The sequence below is a fragment of the Sphaerodactylus townsendi genome, linkage group LG02 (assembly GCF_021028975.2).
Source record: "Sphaerodactylus townsendi isolate TG3544 linkage group LG02, MPM_Stown_v2.3, whole genome shotgun sequence".
NCBI lineage: Eukaryota > Metazoa > Chordata > Lepidosauria > Squamata > Sphaerodactylidae > Sphaerodactylus > Sphaerodactylus townsendi.
This window is the reverse complement of record NC_059426.1, coordinates 42,628,923-42,646,152: the sequence shown is the minus strand read 5'-3', so window position 1 is coordinate 42,646,152 and position 17,230 is coordinate 42,628,923.

The following is a 17,230-nucleotide window of genomic DNA, read 5'->3' as shown; positions in this document are numbered from 1 at the left end:
CATTTTCTCCAGGGAAAGTGATCTCTGTAGCTGGAGATGACCTGTAATTCTGGGGGATCCCATCTGGAGGCTGGCATCCCTAGAGTTAAAGGTTACTATGACAGACCCTTCCAAGTGACTAAGGGGATCGATAAAACCTTTGGGGAAACAGAGTTGCTTTGAATCAAAAACCTTTCCCTCAGTTACAAGATTAAGACTATCTTGTAACTGAGGGAAAGGTTTTGATTCAATTGTGTAGCAATTGTAAGACTGCAGTTTTGCTGCCATGAGGTAAATTTTGTGGTAAGCAAGAAGAACATGGAAATTATTGTGGTGGGTGCTGTATGTAAAGAAAAAGAAGATTTAGTTATTTGTAGGTTTCTTTTAGAGAATAGACCAGCAGTAGAAATCTGCAGACAGTCAAAGGAAAAAACAGGCGTAGGTTACATACATTTAAACTAGCTGTGGCTTCAGAGTGTGGTTTGAATTGTCTTTAATTCTTACAGGTTTAAACAGGCTTTCACTGAATGGCCACTATGTTGGATCCCCCCCCCCCCAGTCTGTCTGTCTGTCTGTCTGCCTGCCTGCCTCTTTCACACAAACCACACTCAATCCCTAGCATCTTCAAATAAAAGGATCAGATAGGATGGGTTGTGAAACACCTCTGCTGGAGATCCTGGACAGCTACTGCCAGCCAGAGCAGACAATACTGATCAGGTCAGGTAATACTGACTGAGTATGTGACAGCTTCTTATGTTCGCATGTTCAAGTTGTGTTAATTTGACATTTGACATTTGGTGACCACTGCCTGCTTTCTCTTTGGCCTCTGATTGTTCATGTTGACCTGGTTTCTGCACAAAAGACAGGATCACTACCCAAACTGGTCTGAAAGCCTAGCTGTGTTGGGTTGGGTTGCTATGTGAAAATACAGCTCTGTCGCAGCCTGGTTTTAAACATCTCATTAAGTTATGCCCCCTTGATTTGAAGAAGCAGAATAATTACATGATGCAGCATCAGGAGACAATTTCCTCCATTCAGGGTTGTGCCTCTGTTATTTCAACATTTAAACCAATTAAAAATAAGCTAAGTGATTGAGTGGTTGCTTTAAATGTGGTAGAAGAAATCTGACATTCCATGTGGATTGCAGAGCCCTTGATGAGCGTGTTCAGCTTACTAAAGTTGACTCGCAGCAGCTGGTATTTTAAATGTCAAATTAATGAAATTCAGTGGATTTGTATTTAGCGAGGCAAAAGTCTAACAATATTTTCTAAGTAAAAAACCAACAACTTTAAGATATCACATAAGTTGAGTGTCTGTATGGAAGTAGTAGGAGCCAGGTAATTTTTAAATTATCATTCGGTGAGATTCTGCATTAAAGAGAAACAATAACAGGATGTCTATGATGAACCATAATTGAGGATATAAAGATCAGAATACAAGGTTTGTACTAAGTAAATAAATGACTTTACGAATATCAGGTTTTGATTATCAATTACCAGAGGCTACCAAAAGCACAGGATGCCAGTGTCTGCATCTCATAGTCTGCTGGCATAGTTGTAACCTTCTCCCATCCAATTTGGATCAAGGAAACAGCATGAGAGTTAATCCTTCCTTTCCTGGCTCTGTGGTCATGATCTGACCCCTCCCCTTGGTACTTTTTAGGGCCAAAAATGTCAGGGACGCACATAAAGATTTCCAGTGTAGTTTGGGCCTCAGTAAAGGGAAGATATTTTCCTCTTAAATTGCATCATTCCATCTTCTACTGATCACAGGTTATCATGGAAGCCTGCAGGGCTACCCTTTTCTTTCACTGGATGCAGATATCATGAATATAACCCAAACAAGCAGGAGTTTAAAAAACCAGAATCATGCTCTTGCTTATATGATTGTAGAAACTTGAGAAATAAATGATTATTTAAACAGATTACAGCGCCATCCCAAGCAGTATTGCATTTTTCTTAGCTGATAGACTTTGATGGATTTAGAAAGGTGTAATTCTGCTAAGGATGACAGCCATGTAACTCTTCTAAGGATGGCAGCCATTTTAATGATTGTAGCTATTTCTTTTCATGCCACCATGACTACTGAAATGACTATGAATGTATCTCAGTGAGCAGCCAGTTCCTATTAAGGCTTGTTTACAATATGCTGTAGGAGCCGCAAGGTGTAGTGGTTAAGTGCTTGCGCTGCCACTCACATGGCCAGGAGTTCAATCCCCCTGCGTTTCAGATATCCTGGCAGCTGGCTCATGGTCACTCAGCCATCCATGCATTTCTTGGTCAGTAAATGAGTACCTAGCACCTAGCTAGAGGGTAAAGAACAGCCGGGGAAAGCAATGACAAACTACCCCACTAATGGCTTGCCTATAAAACCAGTGCTCGCAGGGGTACCCCAGGGTCGGATACGACTGAAGGGGAAACTTTACAATACTAGCTATACACAGAGTGATATGTGTGCAGAAGCAGGAAAGGGGGAGGGATCAGGACTAGAGTTGCCAACTAGAGTTGGAAAATATCTGGAGATTCTGAACTTTGAGGAGGGCATGTTTTGGGGAGGAGAAGGGACTCAGTGGGGTGTAATGGCATATAGTCAATCTTCTAAACTGGCCATTTTCTCCAGATGAACTAGAGATCAGTTATAATTGTGGGAGATCTCTACCCACCTCCTGGAGGTCAGCAACCTTAGTCAGGATACAGACTTTCACATATTCTTTAAGCCATGTTTTTTTGTTATTTATGACCCAAGGTCACTACTACATGTTTCTGCTTTCTGTTAACTTCTCTTGGGAGATAACGGGATCAGAGAACTTGAATGGCTCACATATATATCCTTCTGTGTTCACTCAGGTCCTCCATGACTTCCTACTTATTCTAATGGGTATAAGCAATCCCCAGGTTTGGATAGTATCTAGGATACTATTTGGATAGTATCTAGGGTACATTTAGGATAGTATCAGCCTGATTAATAATTGAAGGGGCACTTGTACTGTTCTTATGGATAGACTTTCATCTTATACCAGGCACAGGGGAGCCTATGAAGTACAAGTGCCTGGGTTTCTAACATTGTGATCAATACAAATTTTGAGCATTGGTCCAGTTTTGGGTGAAGAAAATAGCTTATCTGTCACATCCACAAAAGAGAAAAGGGGATCAGCAAACTACTCCCACAGTAAACATTTAGCACAAATCTGTCCATATTAATGCTTTGCAGAATCACTGAGGTTAGAAGATGAAGCTTCAGAGTTAACAATATTGATTAATTGAGGGTAACAAAGGTCAAGCTAATTTTTCACTATCTCAAAAGACTTTCGTCGTGCACAGCAGTATTACTGAAAATTGTTCCAGCAGTCTAAAAAAAAGGAAATAATTAGAAAGCACGATGCAATGAAGCCCCAGTGCAGCCTGCTTAAAACATCACTCAGGAAAAGGTTAATGGAAGCTTGATTTCACACAAATTGTGTGTTTGTGTGTATGTGAGAGAAAGCAATTATTAAAGGCAAGATTGCGCACAATGTACAAATGATAAGCACTTTCATCACAACATCACTCCAAAAAGGTTAATTGCAGCTTGAGATGAAACTGATATTTACATAGTTTTTCTTTCGTTTATATTCTGCTCCCTGAATAGATCTCTTCTGTCCAAAATGATAATACGATTTGGGTAGGTTTTTTTTAAAAAAAATCCAGTTGTTAATTGGAACCCTTCAACTTTTCAATTGAGAATGCACCGGTGTTGACTCCATTATAAAAACAAATAAAGTTCTGTAATAAGAGCAGGGGAATGCCTCAGAGTGCAGCATCATAGAAGGCCTTTTTACAGTCATTACTTATTTGGTGCTCCTATCACACATACCTACCCATAACCATCCCAGTATGCATGACATGTGTGAATAGGACAACAACTATGTGAATAGGACAATGCATATTTTCAAGTTTTGGTATGCATGAACATAGGCCTGCAATGAAAATATATTCAATGCCCTATTCACATAAAATAGCAAACTGTTCATGCTGAGAGAATTCTCACACTGTACGTGAGTTAAGAGTGCTAAAATCATAACAGTTGAAAAGGGCTGAAGAAAGAAGTCAGAGAATATGTTTCCTGGTAGGAGCAGGTGCTTAGCTTCAAGAACATCTATCTCCCAAGTCTTGTTGCTCTGTCATGACCTCCCACCAACCTTTGATACAGTAAATGAACTGGAAGCCCCTCCAGTTGGCTGTGTTCAGGTCCATTTTAGCCTGCTCGCTGAGACTGATGTGGACAAGGTGCTAGCAGCTGTAAAGTCCATCATTTGCCCCTTCGATCCATGCCCATCAAGGCTGGTGGTCACAAAGTATGAGGCCCTCTGTTGGAAATAATCAATCTCCCACTCCAATAGGGAGTTTAAAGGAGGTGGTGGTGCGTTCACTCTTGAAGAAACCATTGCTGGATCCCAAAAATATTTAACATCTATATGTGACTCCTTGCACTCCTGGTGTGGAGCTTTGGCCTGGGTTGCCATCAATATGCGAATGACACCCAGCTTTTTCTGTTGATGAAGGGTCAGCCATCCATCACCCCTGATATTTTGACTGAGGGCTTGGAGGCCATGGTGGGATAGTTAGCCCATAGCAGGCGGAAACTAAATCTAGTGAAGAGGGAGGACCTGTGGCTGGGTTGGAGTGTGCTAGAGTAGGGTTCCAGCTGTTGACCTGGGGTGGTTAGGCTTTACACTGGCCTCTTCTGCCAAATGCCCGAGTGTGGTCCTGGAGTCCTGGCCAAACTGGGTTTTTTAAATCTTCACCAGGCTAAACAGTTGGCCCCTTATCTGTCCCACACCAACCTTGCCACAATGATCCATGCAATGATCACATCCAGACTAGATTATTATAACTTGCTCTTGTGTTTCCAGGCTCTTTCACTCTGTAGTCTGTGCCAACAATTCAGGTGCCAATCCGGTGCCTATGTCTTATCAGACTTTGCACACGGTACACAGTTATGCACACAGCTCTAATTATGCACACGGCACTTGCTGGAGGGAGTGTCCACCTGTCATCTGACACATGTTCTGACAGCTCTATACTGGCCTTGAGACTGCTCTAAATACTAAATACTACAGAATGCAGCTGCGAGAGTACTCACCAGACACTGGAGAAGGAACATATAAGACCTTTTCTTTACCAATGGCACTGGTTGCTGGTTGAATTCCGGATCACTTTCAAGGTTTTGGTGTTGACTTTTAAGGCTGTGAGCGGTCTGGGACCATTGTATCTGAAGGACCACATCTCCCCATACTGGCCACAAAGGACTCTTTGGTCACCCAAGAGTTATCTCCTGGTGATCCCTGGCCACAAAGATATATGGCTGGCTTCCACCAGAGCCAGGCCTTTACTTGGTAGAATGCATTGCCTGTGGATATCAGAGATCAGTGGGAGCTTAACAGCTTCCGCAGAGCTTGTAAAACCAGGTTATTTGATCAGGTATATAATTGAAGCTGGTCTTGTAAAATCTGGCCCTGACGCTATATATCTCCTCCTATTTGCTACATAAGGTATAGGACTGAACAGAATGGGGTTTGTATGGGCAAATGAGAATTATTTCAATCGCCATTAGGGTTCTTGTTATTGCAACTTTATTGGATTGTATGTGTGTTTTAGTTATATACATATTTTAGCCATGTATTTTAGCCTCCCTGAACCCAACTCTGGCTGGGGAGGGCAGGACATTAAATCAAATCAAATCAAATAAAAAACGCACATTCAGTTAAAAGTAGTCACAGTGTGCATCCTATTCATGTGCATGTTTTCTGAACTAGCAGGTATAGATCTTGAAGCAGAATTATTGCATCAGTCTCTGTAACCAGCTTGCAGTCTTTTGTTTTTCCTTCTTTCCTGTGCAGGAGGCTAATAAAGACAAAAACAGTACATGGAACATTTTCACTTATTAAATGAAAAGCTATGAAATAGTTTAATCATATGTTGCATGAGGAGTCGTCAATCTGATCTTTGATCATGAAGACAGAGCTTAATATGCAGCACTGTAAATTAGATTGAAAATTGTAATCAGTGTCAAGATAAATGGAAAGGTCTTGCAGATGAGGTTAGTCTACAGATTAGCTGTTCTGTGTAACGATGAAAAACTAAACAAAGAAGGACAAATGAAATCTTGGGTGACTAAAGACCTTACTAGCTCTTCATTTGATCCAGCTGTCTCTGATTCATCCTTCTCAACTTGATGCACATATCCTATCCCTAGGTATTCTGGAGAGTCATCCAATAATTCACTGTTCATGCCAAATTGTACTGATGTAATACTGGGTGGGTGGAGTATAAAATAGATCATTGTAGCACACTATTTATCAGAACATGAGGGAAAATACTTCAAAATCTGCATATATGAGAAGAGTAGCAGCTTGATATTCCACCTCAGACACCTCTCTCTGCAGGAGAAAAGAAAACCTGGAACCAATATGTTAATAAAAAGCTATGGCCAACCTTTTTTACCATACAAGAGCTTGTTGCTGTTAATTTAATCGGGGATTAACAGGAGGATGGGCTGTTAGTTACTTTTCTCAGACAGCAAAGAAAAAAAAGTTTGAGTCCAGTAGCACCTTTAAGACCAACACAGTTTTATTCTTGGTATAAGTTTCGTGTGTAGGCACACTTACTTCAGGTTTCTGAAGAAATGTGCAGGCATACAAAAGCCTATACCAAGAATAAAACTGTGTTGGTTTTTATGGGGACACTGGACCCAAACTTTTTTCTGCTGCTTGAGACCAACATGGTTACCCACCTTAATCTATTTGCAGGAGAAAAGGTTATGTTGAAAATGGTAGCTTCTTTAGCATGGACATGTCAGGTAGTGGCCTAATGAATTGTCTTTTGCTGCTGCTGTTGAAAAAGTAATTTGCATTATGAAAGTCAGAGACAACTGCACATTCTAAAGCCATCTACTACTAGGCAATTTTTTGATCTTCTGGCGTCAATTAACAGCCACTGGAAAGAAACTTAAGATGCTCTTTTCAGCATCTCCTTTTCCATGCCTACTAAAGCTTCTGCAGTGGCATGGCAGAGTGTATCTTGCAAATACAGCAGCTGGGCCAACAGCTCAGTAAGGGCAGCCACCAGAAGAGGAGTTGCTAAGGTATACCATCTGACCCTGTGATGGATCTAGCAGTAGGCAGAGATAGAAAAGCCAAAATATTAAATGTTAAACCCTTACAAATGTGTTTTGGTGCGTGGAAGAGACCTGCGGTTTTGGCAGGAAGAGGGTATTCAGAGAGACAGAGAGTCCCAAACTCTAGCCAGGGAGGGAATTTCCTTCTAAGTAGAGAAGAATTCCTAGCCTATCAGTCTTCTGGGCAGAGTGGGTAGAACTGAGGAAACTAACAGGGAAAGAGATTGTGTCGGAGAGGGACCAATTCTTTTTTCACAAAAGGAGAAATTATACTGCATGTGTGAGGGAGATTTCCCATCCCTTGTCCTGTAGCAGGATTTACTTCAAACGCTGTGAGGTAATCCTAAAATATGAAATATGTGAAGGACAAAAAAGCTGACCAGCAGCAAAGAAAAGATAAAAAAGAGACAAGATCTAAGGAGATTTAGGGAATATTCATTGCCTCTGAGTATATAAGGGAGATGAGAGAGTTTTCCCCTCGTAATCTCTGGCCTTCACAGATCCAGATGCTCCCAATCCATAACAAAAGGATGTGAAACTCCATCACTGACATATTCCAATGAATAGGAGGGTTCAACAGCAAGAGGCTATCCATACCACAGAAATTGTATTTTTGTCCTACCACTGAAGGAGGGCAAAGTACAGTAAAGGTATTCCTGGAAGAAATTGGTAGTCTTATGAGGAAAGCCTAACAAGTGTGAATCAGAAAACTGCATATTATTACCACCATCCTCTGGAAACACTATTATAATAGCTTGATGACATTTGTGCCACATTTGAATGTTTTGGAAATAACCTTTCCCTCAAGAGCAGTAGTTCTCAACCTTCCTAATGCCACGACCTTTTAATACAGTTCCTCATGTTGTGGTGACCCCCAACCCTAACATTTGCCCATTTTACAGATGGAGAACACTGATGTAGAGAGTCTTAGGCAACCCCTGTGAAAGGGTCGTTCGACCCACAGGTTGAGAACCACTGCTCAAGAGGATCCGAAGCCTGACTCAAAGACTTTATGGCACATTTATTCTTGGTTTTCTATTTTCTTCAGCTGTTCTGTATGTATAATACTTTTCTGACAGACATTAAAAACCAAAAAGCAGGCAAATATAGAGTAAAATATTGAGAGTCTCATCCAGTGATGAATAATGTAAAGGTCAGCAATTAAAGGCAATAATCCTTAGTTCATCCTGAAAGTTAAGGGCAACCCAAAGGTAGTGTTTTGCCCATTGTATTGGATGTGTGCAAGGAAGAGGATTGTTTGGCAAGGAGGCAATAGTGAATCTTCACCAATGCCATTTATTTACCCTCTTTGTGGCTGCAATCCTAAACCCAAATGAATGGACTTAGACTGTTAGACACGTACAACTATATAACATTCTGGAAATAACAAAGAAAGTAGCTGGAACACCACTGGCACTTGAGATGCTATTGTAAACAAGTTTGAAACTTTCCTGTAATCTTTGGGAAATGTTATTGAATTTGGATTTAGTTAGGGTTGCCAAGCTCCAGGTGAGGCCTGGAGATCAACTGCTTTTAGACTGATCTCAAGAACCCCTGGAAAAAAATGGCTCCTTGAAGGATACAGTCTATGGCAGGCAGTCATTCTCCACCATTTTGTTTGGCCACAGCCCTTTCTGGAGCATTTCTCAGGTTCCTGGTCCTCATGTCAAACAAGGATACAACATGAACAGATGAATATAAAATCATTTATTATTGAACACCAAGAACACTTTAACATTCTGACATACTGGAAAAAACCTTTAAAAGACTGTATGAAATTAAAGTTTAAACATCTATCAGGTCTAATGCAATCTTTGAGCTTGGTGCTTTCTGCAAGTTTCATGATATCCTGGTCCAAATTATACAATGACAGTTGGAGGCCACCTCTTGTCACAACATCAATTCTGTGCCTCCAGTTTGTCAAGGAAACTACATTGCAAAATCCACAATTTTTTTTGAGGGAAAGGCAAATAAATAAATCTTGGAGCTTTTTCCCTGGTGTATTGGAAAATTATTCAGATCACTCTTGATCCAAAAATCTTTTTGAAATTTGGAAATTGAAGGTTTGGAAATTGGAAAAAATTTCCACTGTCCTGTATTGTGCCAATATACTTCAAGTTTCTTAAGAAACAATGGCTTTTGAACTATCTACAAGTTACTATTTTTGCCCTGTAAAGTCATGTTTAAAAAATTAAGTTTCTGAAAGATATCTTCTGAATAAAATATGTCTGCCTTAGCTGCAATGAGTCTTTCTCCATGCTCTTTATCAGACATGAAGGAAATGATGGTGTCCCAGAGTATAACAAAACATTGAAGATAGTTTTCTTTGGAAAGCCACCTCACTTTAGTATGCAGCAGCAGCGTCCTGAAGTCCTCACCATTTTCTTCATACAGCTGCCAAAAAAGATGATCCTGAGGGGCATGGAATTTGATTGCCTTTAGACAACTGAAAATGAAAGATTAAGATGACCTCCTAAGCCTTTAGCTCCTAAGGTGCTCCTTGTAAATCAAGCAATGAATAGCAAAGACAGAAGGTATAACTCTTTTTAGATGGGCAATGAATCCCCTGTGTTGACCAGCAATAGAAATTTCACCAAAGTTGCACAAGCAGTTCTATGCTCCATTGGGGCCCTGACCTTGAGGCCCTGACTGCAGTTGGAAGCCCATTTTGAATCATGATACAAGGGTCCTTATTTATACTATTGGTAATAGAAAGGTAGAAGGTGGTAGAAATCTACTCCACGAAAATCAAGTTTCGTTATCTAGCAACACTCCATTATTAGACTAATCGAGGGTCAATTTTTGTCATGCCATCTTTCTAAAAACCAGATTTAGCATCTAAATTAGTTTTATGCAAATCTTTCTTGAATGATATCATTCTCAATGCACACATCCAAAAACTGTGAGCATATGGAAGAGTGTCTCCATTTATATGTTACTTTTTTGTGATGTTTTCTTTGTCAAATATTTTATTTCCTCTGCCAAAGTGTTGATAGCACAGATGCTAGAGAAGAAACAGGAGATGTTCATCCAAAATGAAGAGATTAGATTGCAAACTTAAATAGCTTTGTTTTAGCTTTTGGCTTACTAACATTTCAAAGTTCAAAACTGAAAGATGTTCATTAGAGAAAATACACTGAAAAACATTCACACAGCACCCCCTTTTTGTAAAAAAAATTCCTGTCTTAGATGTCATCATGATCATTTTCTGAATGCAAAATAAGTTCTAAAGCAGAAAAATAACCAGAAAGTACGTATCTTGTGCTTTGGAAAGGTATCAGTGTAGAAGAGAATATTACCTACCTCTATCCAGTAGGGTGAATTACTAGGGTCAACCTGGTGTGTGTATGTGTGTGTGTGTGATCAGTGTTGATCAGAGAACCCTGATTACTGTAAGCAAGCCCCTTCCAGAGAAAGCATAGATTAGTATGAACTGTCTTCATCTTAATATAGTTAACCTTGCATGGCTATTCTGAGCGGGGAAAGGTTTTACAGGGAACTTCATAAATACCTGGCTTTAGGTAACTAATGTAGTTTCAAATGAATATTCATCATACAGTCCCCTTCCCTACAAGAAAATAAGGTATCTGGGGTTTTCAAAAAGATTGTACTATTTTATTTACCTTGTAGGATTACTGGAGAATCAATTCAGACCTACATGTGGTATGAGTGTACATGGAATATGTTTTTGTTATGAACAGGAAATAGTTTTTTCTGAATAGGAAATATTTTCAGTTTGTCTTTCAAAAGACCTTTATATGTAGCTACTCTGGCAAGTCAGAAATCAAACTGACAATCTGCCTCAGGGAGCTAATCCAGTTACCTTTCTAAAGAGAGAGAGTGACATTTTGCAGGCTGAAGTGTGTGAGGCCTACCCATAGTTGTCTTCATTTGGCTCCAGTTTCTCCTTCTTTGAGGCTTCATTTTTAGACAGGAGAGGGCCTGAGGTAACAAAATCAAAAACCCAAGGGGTAATATGGACTGACAGAGTGTTTAGATATTCTAGAGCATCATATATGGCAGGAAGCAAAATTTAAAATACCTTGTGAGAATATGGACCCACACACAATTTGTTTTCATATTTTCCACATCATGATTTGAAGACACACTTTGGCACAAGTTTTCCATTCCACCTTGTCACTAGAGACAAACTGTGAAGCGTTCAAATAAGGTTTCCTTTCATAGCATGCATAATGATGATTCATCATCAGGGGAAACGCTTGTTTCCATTGTGAGCAGCTAAATAGAATATTCTTTTAAACCAGGTTACTGAAACATAAAGCAATTCTGAATGTGTTCTAAAACACACCTCTTATTACAAAGCAACTGTGAAAAATAATGAATTGCAAAAATGAAATTGTTTGCAACACATTTTTATTCAGAATATTTCATTATTCCAATGTGTATTTATTATGTAATAAATTTGTGTCCTTTGAATTGATTTGTGTCCTTTGAATTGATTTGTATTTTACCCCTTTTATCTATAAAGTTTATACTGTATAACAAGTGAAATAATAAATAATGTTACAATATGCCTTAGAGCAGTGGTGGCGAACCTTTGGCACTCCAGATGTTATGGACTACAATTCCCATCAGAATTGTAGTCCATAATGTCTGGAGTGCCAAAGGTTCGCCACCACAGCCTTAGAGGGTCAAGATAGATCTTGTCCACAATTGTTACCAGTCATAACTATCCATACACTTCAGGCAACTATAAGTAAAAATGATGGCCAGGGTTGGCAGAAGCTGACCTGTTGTGCCACCTGGATGAGGTCCATGTAGAGAGTTGGGGCACAAGGACAATTTTCTCAATGTATAATTTGACTTAAAGAGAAAAACAAGAAGTGATGTCATCACATTGGTGTAATATCCTAGCAATTACCCAAAACTTAGAGTTTTGAGTGAATACTTGAGTATCTCCCTAGTGTGATGACATCATTTCTGGTTTTTCTCTGGAAGTTACCTCACACATAAGTGTGACACCGTGGAGTCTCCTTCATTTCCTCTCCACTGGCCTGCTAAGTGGCACTGGAGAATGGAGCAACTCCTCCATCAAAGACACCAGGGTGAGGTTCTGTGCTGCCCCAGCAAGATCTATGACATGCTACCAAAGCAGCATCTCCAAATGTTCATCCTGCTATTGCAATGGAAGAGCTAAGGTACCGGTAACTATTATAAGACCCAAGCATCTTTTTTGAAAAAGGAAAGACAAGAAGGAAAATACAAGAATGCAATGCTTTGAAAAAGATGTCATTTAAGGCCTTTGGAATGAATGAGTGAATGATTGGTATCAATAGTGAAGAAATAATCTAGTGTGAAAGCATCCCTTGGACCAGGGGTAGGGAACCTGCGGCTCTCCAGATGTTCAGGAACTACAATTCCCATCAGCCTCTGTCAGCATGGCCAATTGGCCATGCTGGTAGGGGCTGATGGGAATTGTAGTTCCTGAACATCTGGAGAGCCGCAGGTTCCCTACCCCTGCCTTGGACAAATGAAACTACCAACATTGACAAAACTATATCTGACAACTCTTGCATATTTTTGCTTGTAAGGTGGAAGAAACATAAATCTCCATTTGTCCTCACAAATTTTACTTACTGGGATTAGGATGGCTGATACTTCCCTTTGTCTGGAACAGGGGTAGGGAACCTGCGGCTCTCCAGATGTTCAGGAACTACAATTCCCATCAGCCCCTGTCAGCATGGCCAATTGGCCATGCTGGCAGGGGGCTGATGGGAATTGTAGTTCCTGAACATCTGGAGAGCCGCAGGTTCCCTACCCCTGGTCTGGAACATTCCTTATGATATTCCCATTCCTTCTGTTTTTTAAAATGACAGTTGGGACCTAATTGTGGGCAGAACAGATCTAGTCTGAAAAAAATTCCCTTAGGCCCCTTCTGCATTGGCCGATAAATGCGGGCTAACCAAGATATAAAACCGATGTTTGGGGAACTTCGTACGGCTCTCACTCTTAATGCAAGTCCGCTCCATGTCTCCCCCCCCCCTGGGGTTTTCAAGAATTGCACTATCTGCAATTCTTTAGTTTTAATGTGGATTGCAGCCATGGCGAAGTGAACGGCTGCCCCAGGAAGCTCATAATTTGGCTGAGCTTCCCTTTTTTCCCCAGTCCCCACCTTTCTGCTGCATAGCCACTGAAGGGCACAGGGACAGATGCTTGGCTTGGTCCATACTAGCCAGGCTTCATAACTAAGCAGCGGAGGGAGGTGAGTGGGGAAAAAGGCACCTCCATGCTAAGGTGCGCTCGTTGGCCAATGCGCTTGCTGACCATGGGACGCCCAGCCATGCGAATGGCCCAGGGCAAAACGGGTTCATTTATCCTACTTGCAACCTGCTTTACATTTGCTGTACAGAAAGAGTCTTTCATTTCAAAGGGTAATGGAGGCAATGTTTCCAGGGAAGAGTATAGCAAGAAACATTGCAAGGGAAATTGGTACCTCATTTATGGCATGACATGTTTCTGTCAGAGATCCTTAAAGCAGCAACAGTACTAGGCTGAAGCTTTTACTTGGGAGATACACCCCTCCCCCCCCAAGCTGGTACCAAGTTAACACACCCTTGGTGACTCTTTCAGTTAGTTTGGGCCTAACGAAGGCTATTATATGCCTATGGTTGGATCGTGTACTCTTTTTTACTACTTGGTTCTCTTCATCAGCTTTGCTACGGTTTCCACATTTTTGATTCCAGTTAGTGTAGGGTCTTACGTATGAGAACAATCAGAATTTTATATGTCAAAACCTGTATGGCCAAATTCACCAATGTTTTTTACAGTTTTCTAAACAATCAAATAATTCTCAAGACGTAATAGTCTTGAATTATCATCAAAGTAGATACAAGCTCTCCATCTTGCTTTTTAAAAGATATTGCTGATTTTAAATCTCCATCTCCTTTGAAAAAACACATCTGCAGGTTATTACAGGAATCATGTTTTCTTTTCTTGTGTACACTTGTAAATGTCTTGCTTTGATTTTTGTGTTGACATTTCCAGTATCACTTATAATTTTATTCTAATTTATTCTGTGAGAATGATCTTTTCTGATTTTGCACTTTAAATGTTAACCTTTCATTTCTTTTTAAAGAGGGAAGTATATTGTATTGAAAAGAGTGGAACAATGAGTCAATGAGGAAAAATGATACTGAAACAGATTTGGTCAGTGACTTATTGTTGTTGTTTTACACTTATGACAGAAATCTCCATTTCCAAAAAGAGAGGAAAAATCAATTATTAACACAACCAAGATTTATCATGATAGCACCTAGAATAATATATCATGATGCATAATACAGAGAACATGGCCGAATTTGCAACAATTCACTCAGGACGGACAAAAGACTTGATTTTTATGCTGCAACCTAATGATACCCAGTACATTTTTGAAAAAAAAAGAGTGTTGGCACTATGCATACTATTGTTTGGATTTCCATCAATTTGCATTCAAGAGAGCCTCCCAAAGGTGTTGATACTCAATACAGATGAGTACCACCACCACCATACTTCCCCGGCTCCCCCAGCTGTTGCTCCAATGTATTGGCTCATCCATCTGCTTTGCTGGCTATCATTATTTATTTATTTATTTATTTGCTTCATTATTACCTCACTTTTCTCCCCAATGGGGACTCAAAATGGCTTACAACATTACCCCCTCCCACATTTTCCTCATCACCACCCTGATAGTAGTCTAGACTAAGAGTATGTGACAAGTGCAAAGTCACCCAGCAAGCTACCACAGTGGGGATACCATTAGCAGGGTGTCAAACCTGGGTCTTCCAGATCCTACTCTAACATAGCAACCACTATACCACACTGGTTCTAGTTTGAGTACTGTGAACAGAAACGTTTTTCATTTTTGTACAGAAGATAAAAACAATAACATTTGGCACCTTTATTCGTTATCAACAGTCTGATCACTGTAGAGGACATTTGAATCCACCACCCACCAAATAATATCTCTAGGGGGATTCGTTTGCATGGGTAAATGGTTTTTATGCTCCTTCATCAAACAGTGATGGTCCTGAGGCACACTGGCTTCTACAACACTGATGAATCAGACCTGATGGATCCATCAAGTATAGCACTTTGATCATCCAGACCACTGTGGACAAGTTATGGGGCTGTTGTTAGTACAGTCAAGTTTTAATGCAACAGGAGAATTTTCAAATGACAAAATGAATTCCTTGTCCAAAGAGTTTCCTTGCATGGATATGAAACAGATTGCAGAAGGCAGACACTGTTTAAGAGTAAGCGTAGCCTCCTTTGGGTAGCATGTTTCATACCTTGAAGCAGCACTTTTCAAAACCAAATGGATGATAATAAAAATGTATAGCCAGAAAGTCTGTGATTATAAAACTGAGGCCTCAGAGGTCTAAATAATGGATTTATTTTGTCACTTTAAAAAATCTTTGCTAGGCATTCTCCTTGACTAATTATTTTCTAAGGAGCAAAATTATATTAGTCCTTTCCACATACATCTTAATCAGGAACTGATAGCTACTATTATTTAGAATAGCTACTCCAGTGGGTAGTATCGAATGGCCTTGGCTCTCAAGCAGGAATCCAGGAGATTTATCACTGCCAGAAAAGTGATTTATAATCAGGAATTCTAAAAACTGAGTATGCATTTATTTTATCTAATATTCTCTCAACGCAGAAGCTTTTGAGATTGGTTACAAATATTAAACAAGGGTCTCTGAAAGGTAGTTTGTGACCTACTAGTAGTTGCTGGGTGCTGCAGTTTAGTTTTACATCCCCGAGAAGACCCAGGAAAATATCACAAAGAGATCTGTTCCATAATTTTTTCCCCACAGGATTTTACTGTGTGCTTCTTGGTTAATTGCTCTATTTCTGGGACTCTTCTTAGTCCATATTCTGTTTCCAGGACAGAACAAACTTTGACAGCGGCGGAGTGTGGGGGAGTATCTCTCATTAAATAAAATGTTGGCAACCCCTAAATTAGAACAGTAGTTAAACAAGTCATAAATATGAAAACCTTCTAAACAGGCAACAGTCAAAATGGTTACAGTGTTAAAACCAATAGCATCAAATCCAGCATCAGTCAAAGTTTAAAAGCAACACCCCAATGGAAGCCAAATGCTTGGCTGAATACAAAGGTATTAGTAACTATCCAAAGAACAGCTGTGGGGAAGGAATTCCAAAAATTAGAGGCTATCATGACAAAAGCCCTAACACTGGGGGCCGCCCCATCACACAGAATCCTGGACTAGATGAACCACTGATATGCAAGTTGTAACGGACTTGCCCCACCTTGAAGGGTTGGTGTGAAACAGTCCTGCTTATAGAGGCCTGGGTGACGCTTAAAGTAATGCAGCAGGCCCAAATTTACATAGAAGCAATGTGATTGGTCGTTGGGAGGCACAGTTGCCTATGGCCAATCCTAGGGGGCGATATAATGCTGACAAGATAGACAGAGCAGATCCTGTCAGAAGAGGAGACATCAGGACAGTCTTGTGTGTGCTGAAGTGAACAGCTTGGAGTTCTTCTCAGTACAGATCAGATCTGAACGGATCAGTTTGAGAACAGCTTGTGTTCAGTTTGAGAGCAGAGTCTGAAGAGTGGAGTCTCTCCGTTCTGACTCCTGTGAAGAGGGATTCTGATCCAGCTCAGATAGCTGACAGAATTCTGGTAACTCTCTTCAAGTGGAGAAAGCTCGTTTGAGGCTAAGGAAGGCCCTGGCTTTTGGTGCAGAGCGAAGTGCCGGCCAGAGGCTTGTCAGTGGACACTGACCGGACCTAGGAGTCTGTCCAGCCCCTGTACCATACCAGTCTGGAAAGGGCCCCAAACCTCTAGGCAGAGAGGGTTTGGTGTGTGTGAGTGAGGGAGGCTGTGTAATGCCTGAAACTCACAGGGCTAGGACTGAGGGTGTGTGAAAGAGTGGGTAGTGGAAGAATAAGGTCAAGAGTGTGTCTGTGGAGAAGAGTAACTCATATTAAAGCCAATTGGTTTATTGAAACACCTGCGTGTGTCTGAGTGTGTGTTAAGTCTGAAGAACCACCAAATATCAAAAGCTTATTTGAAGGTTATTTCTGAGTCAGTTAAAGAAGAATCTTTTGTTTCAAAAAAT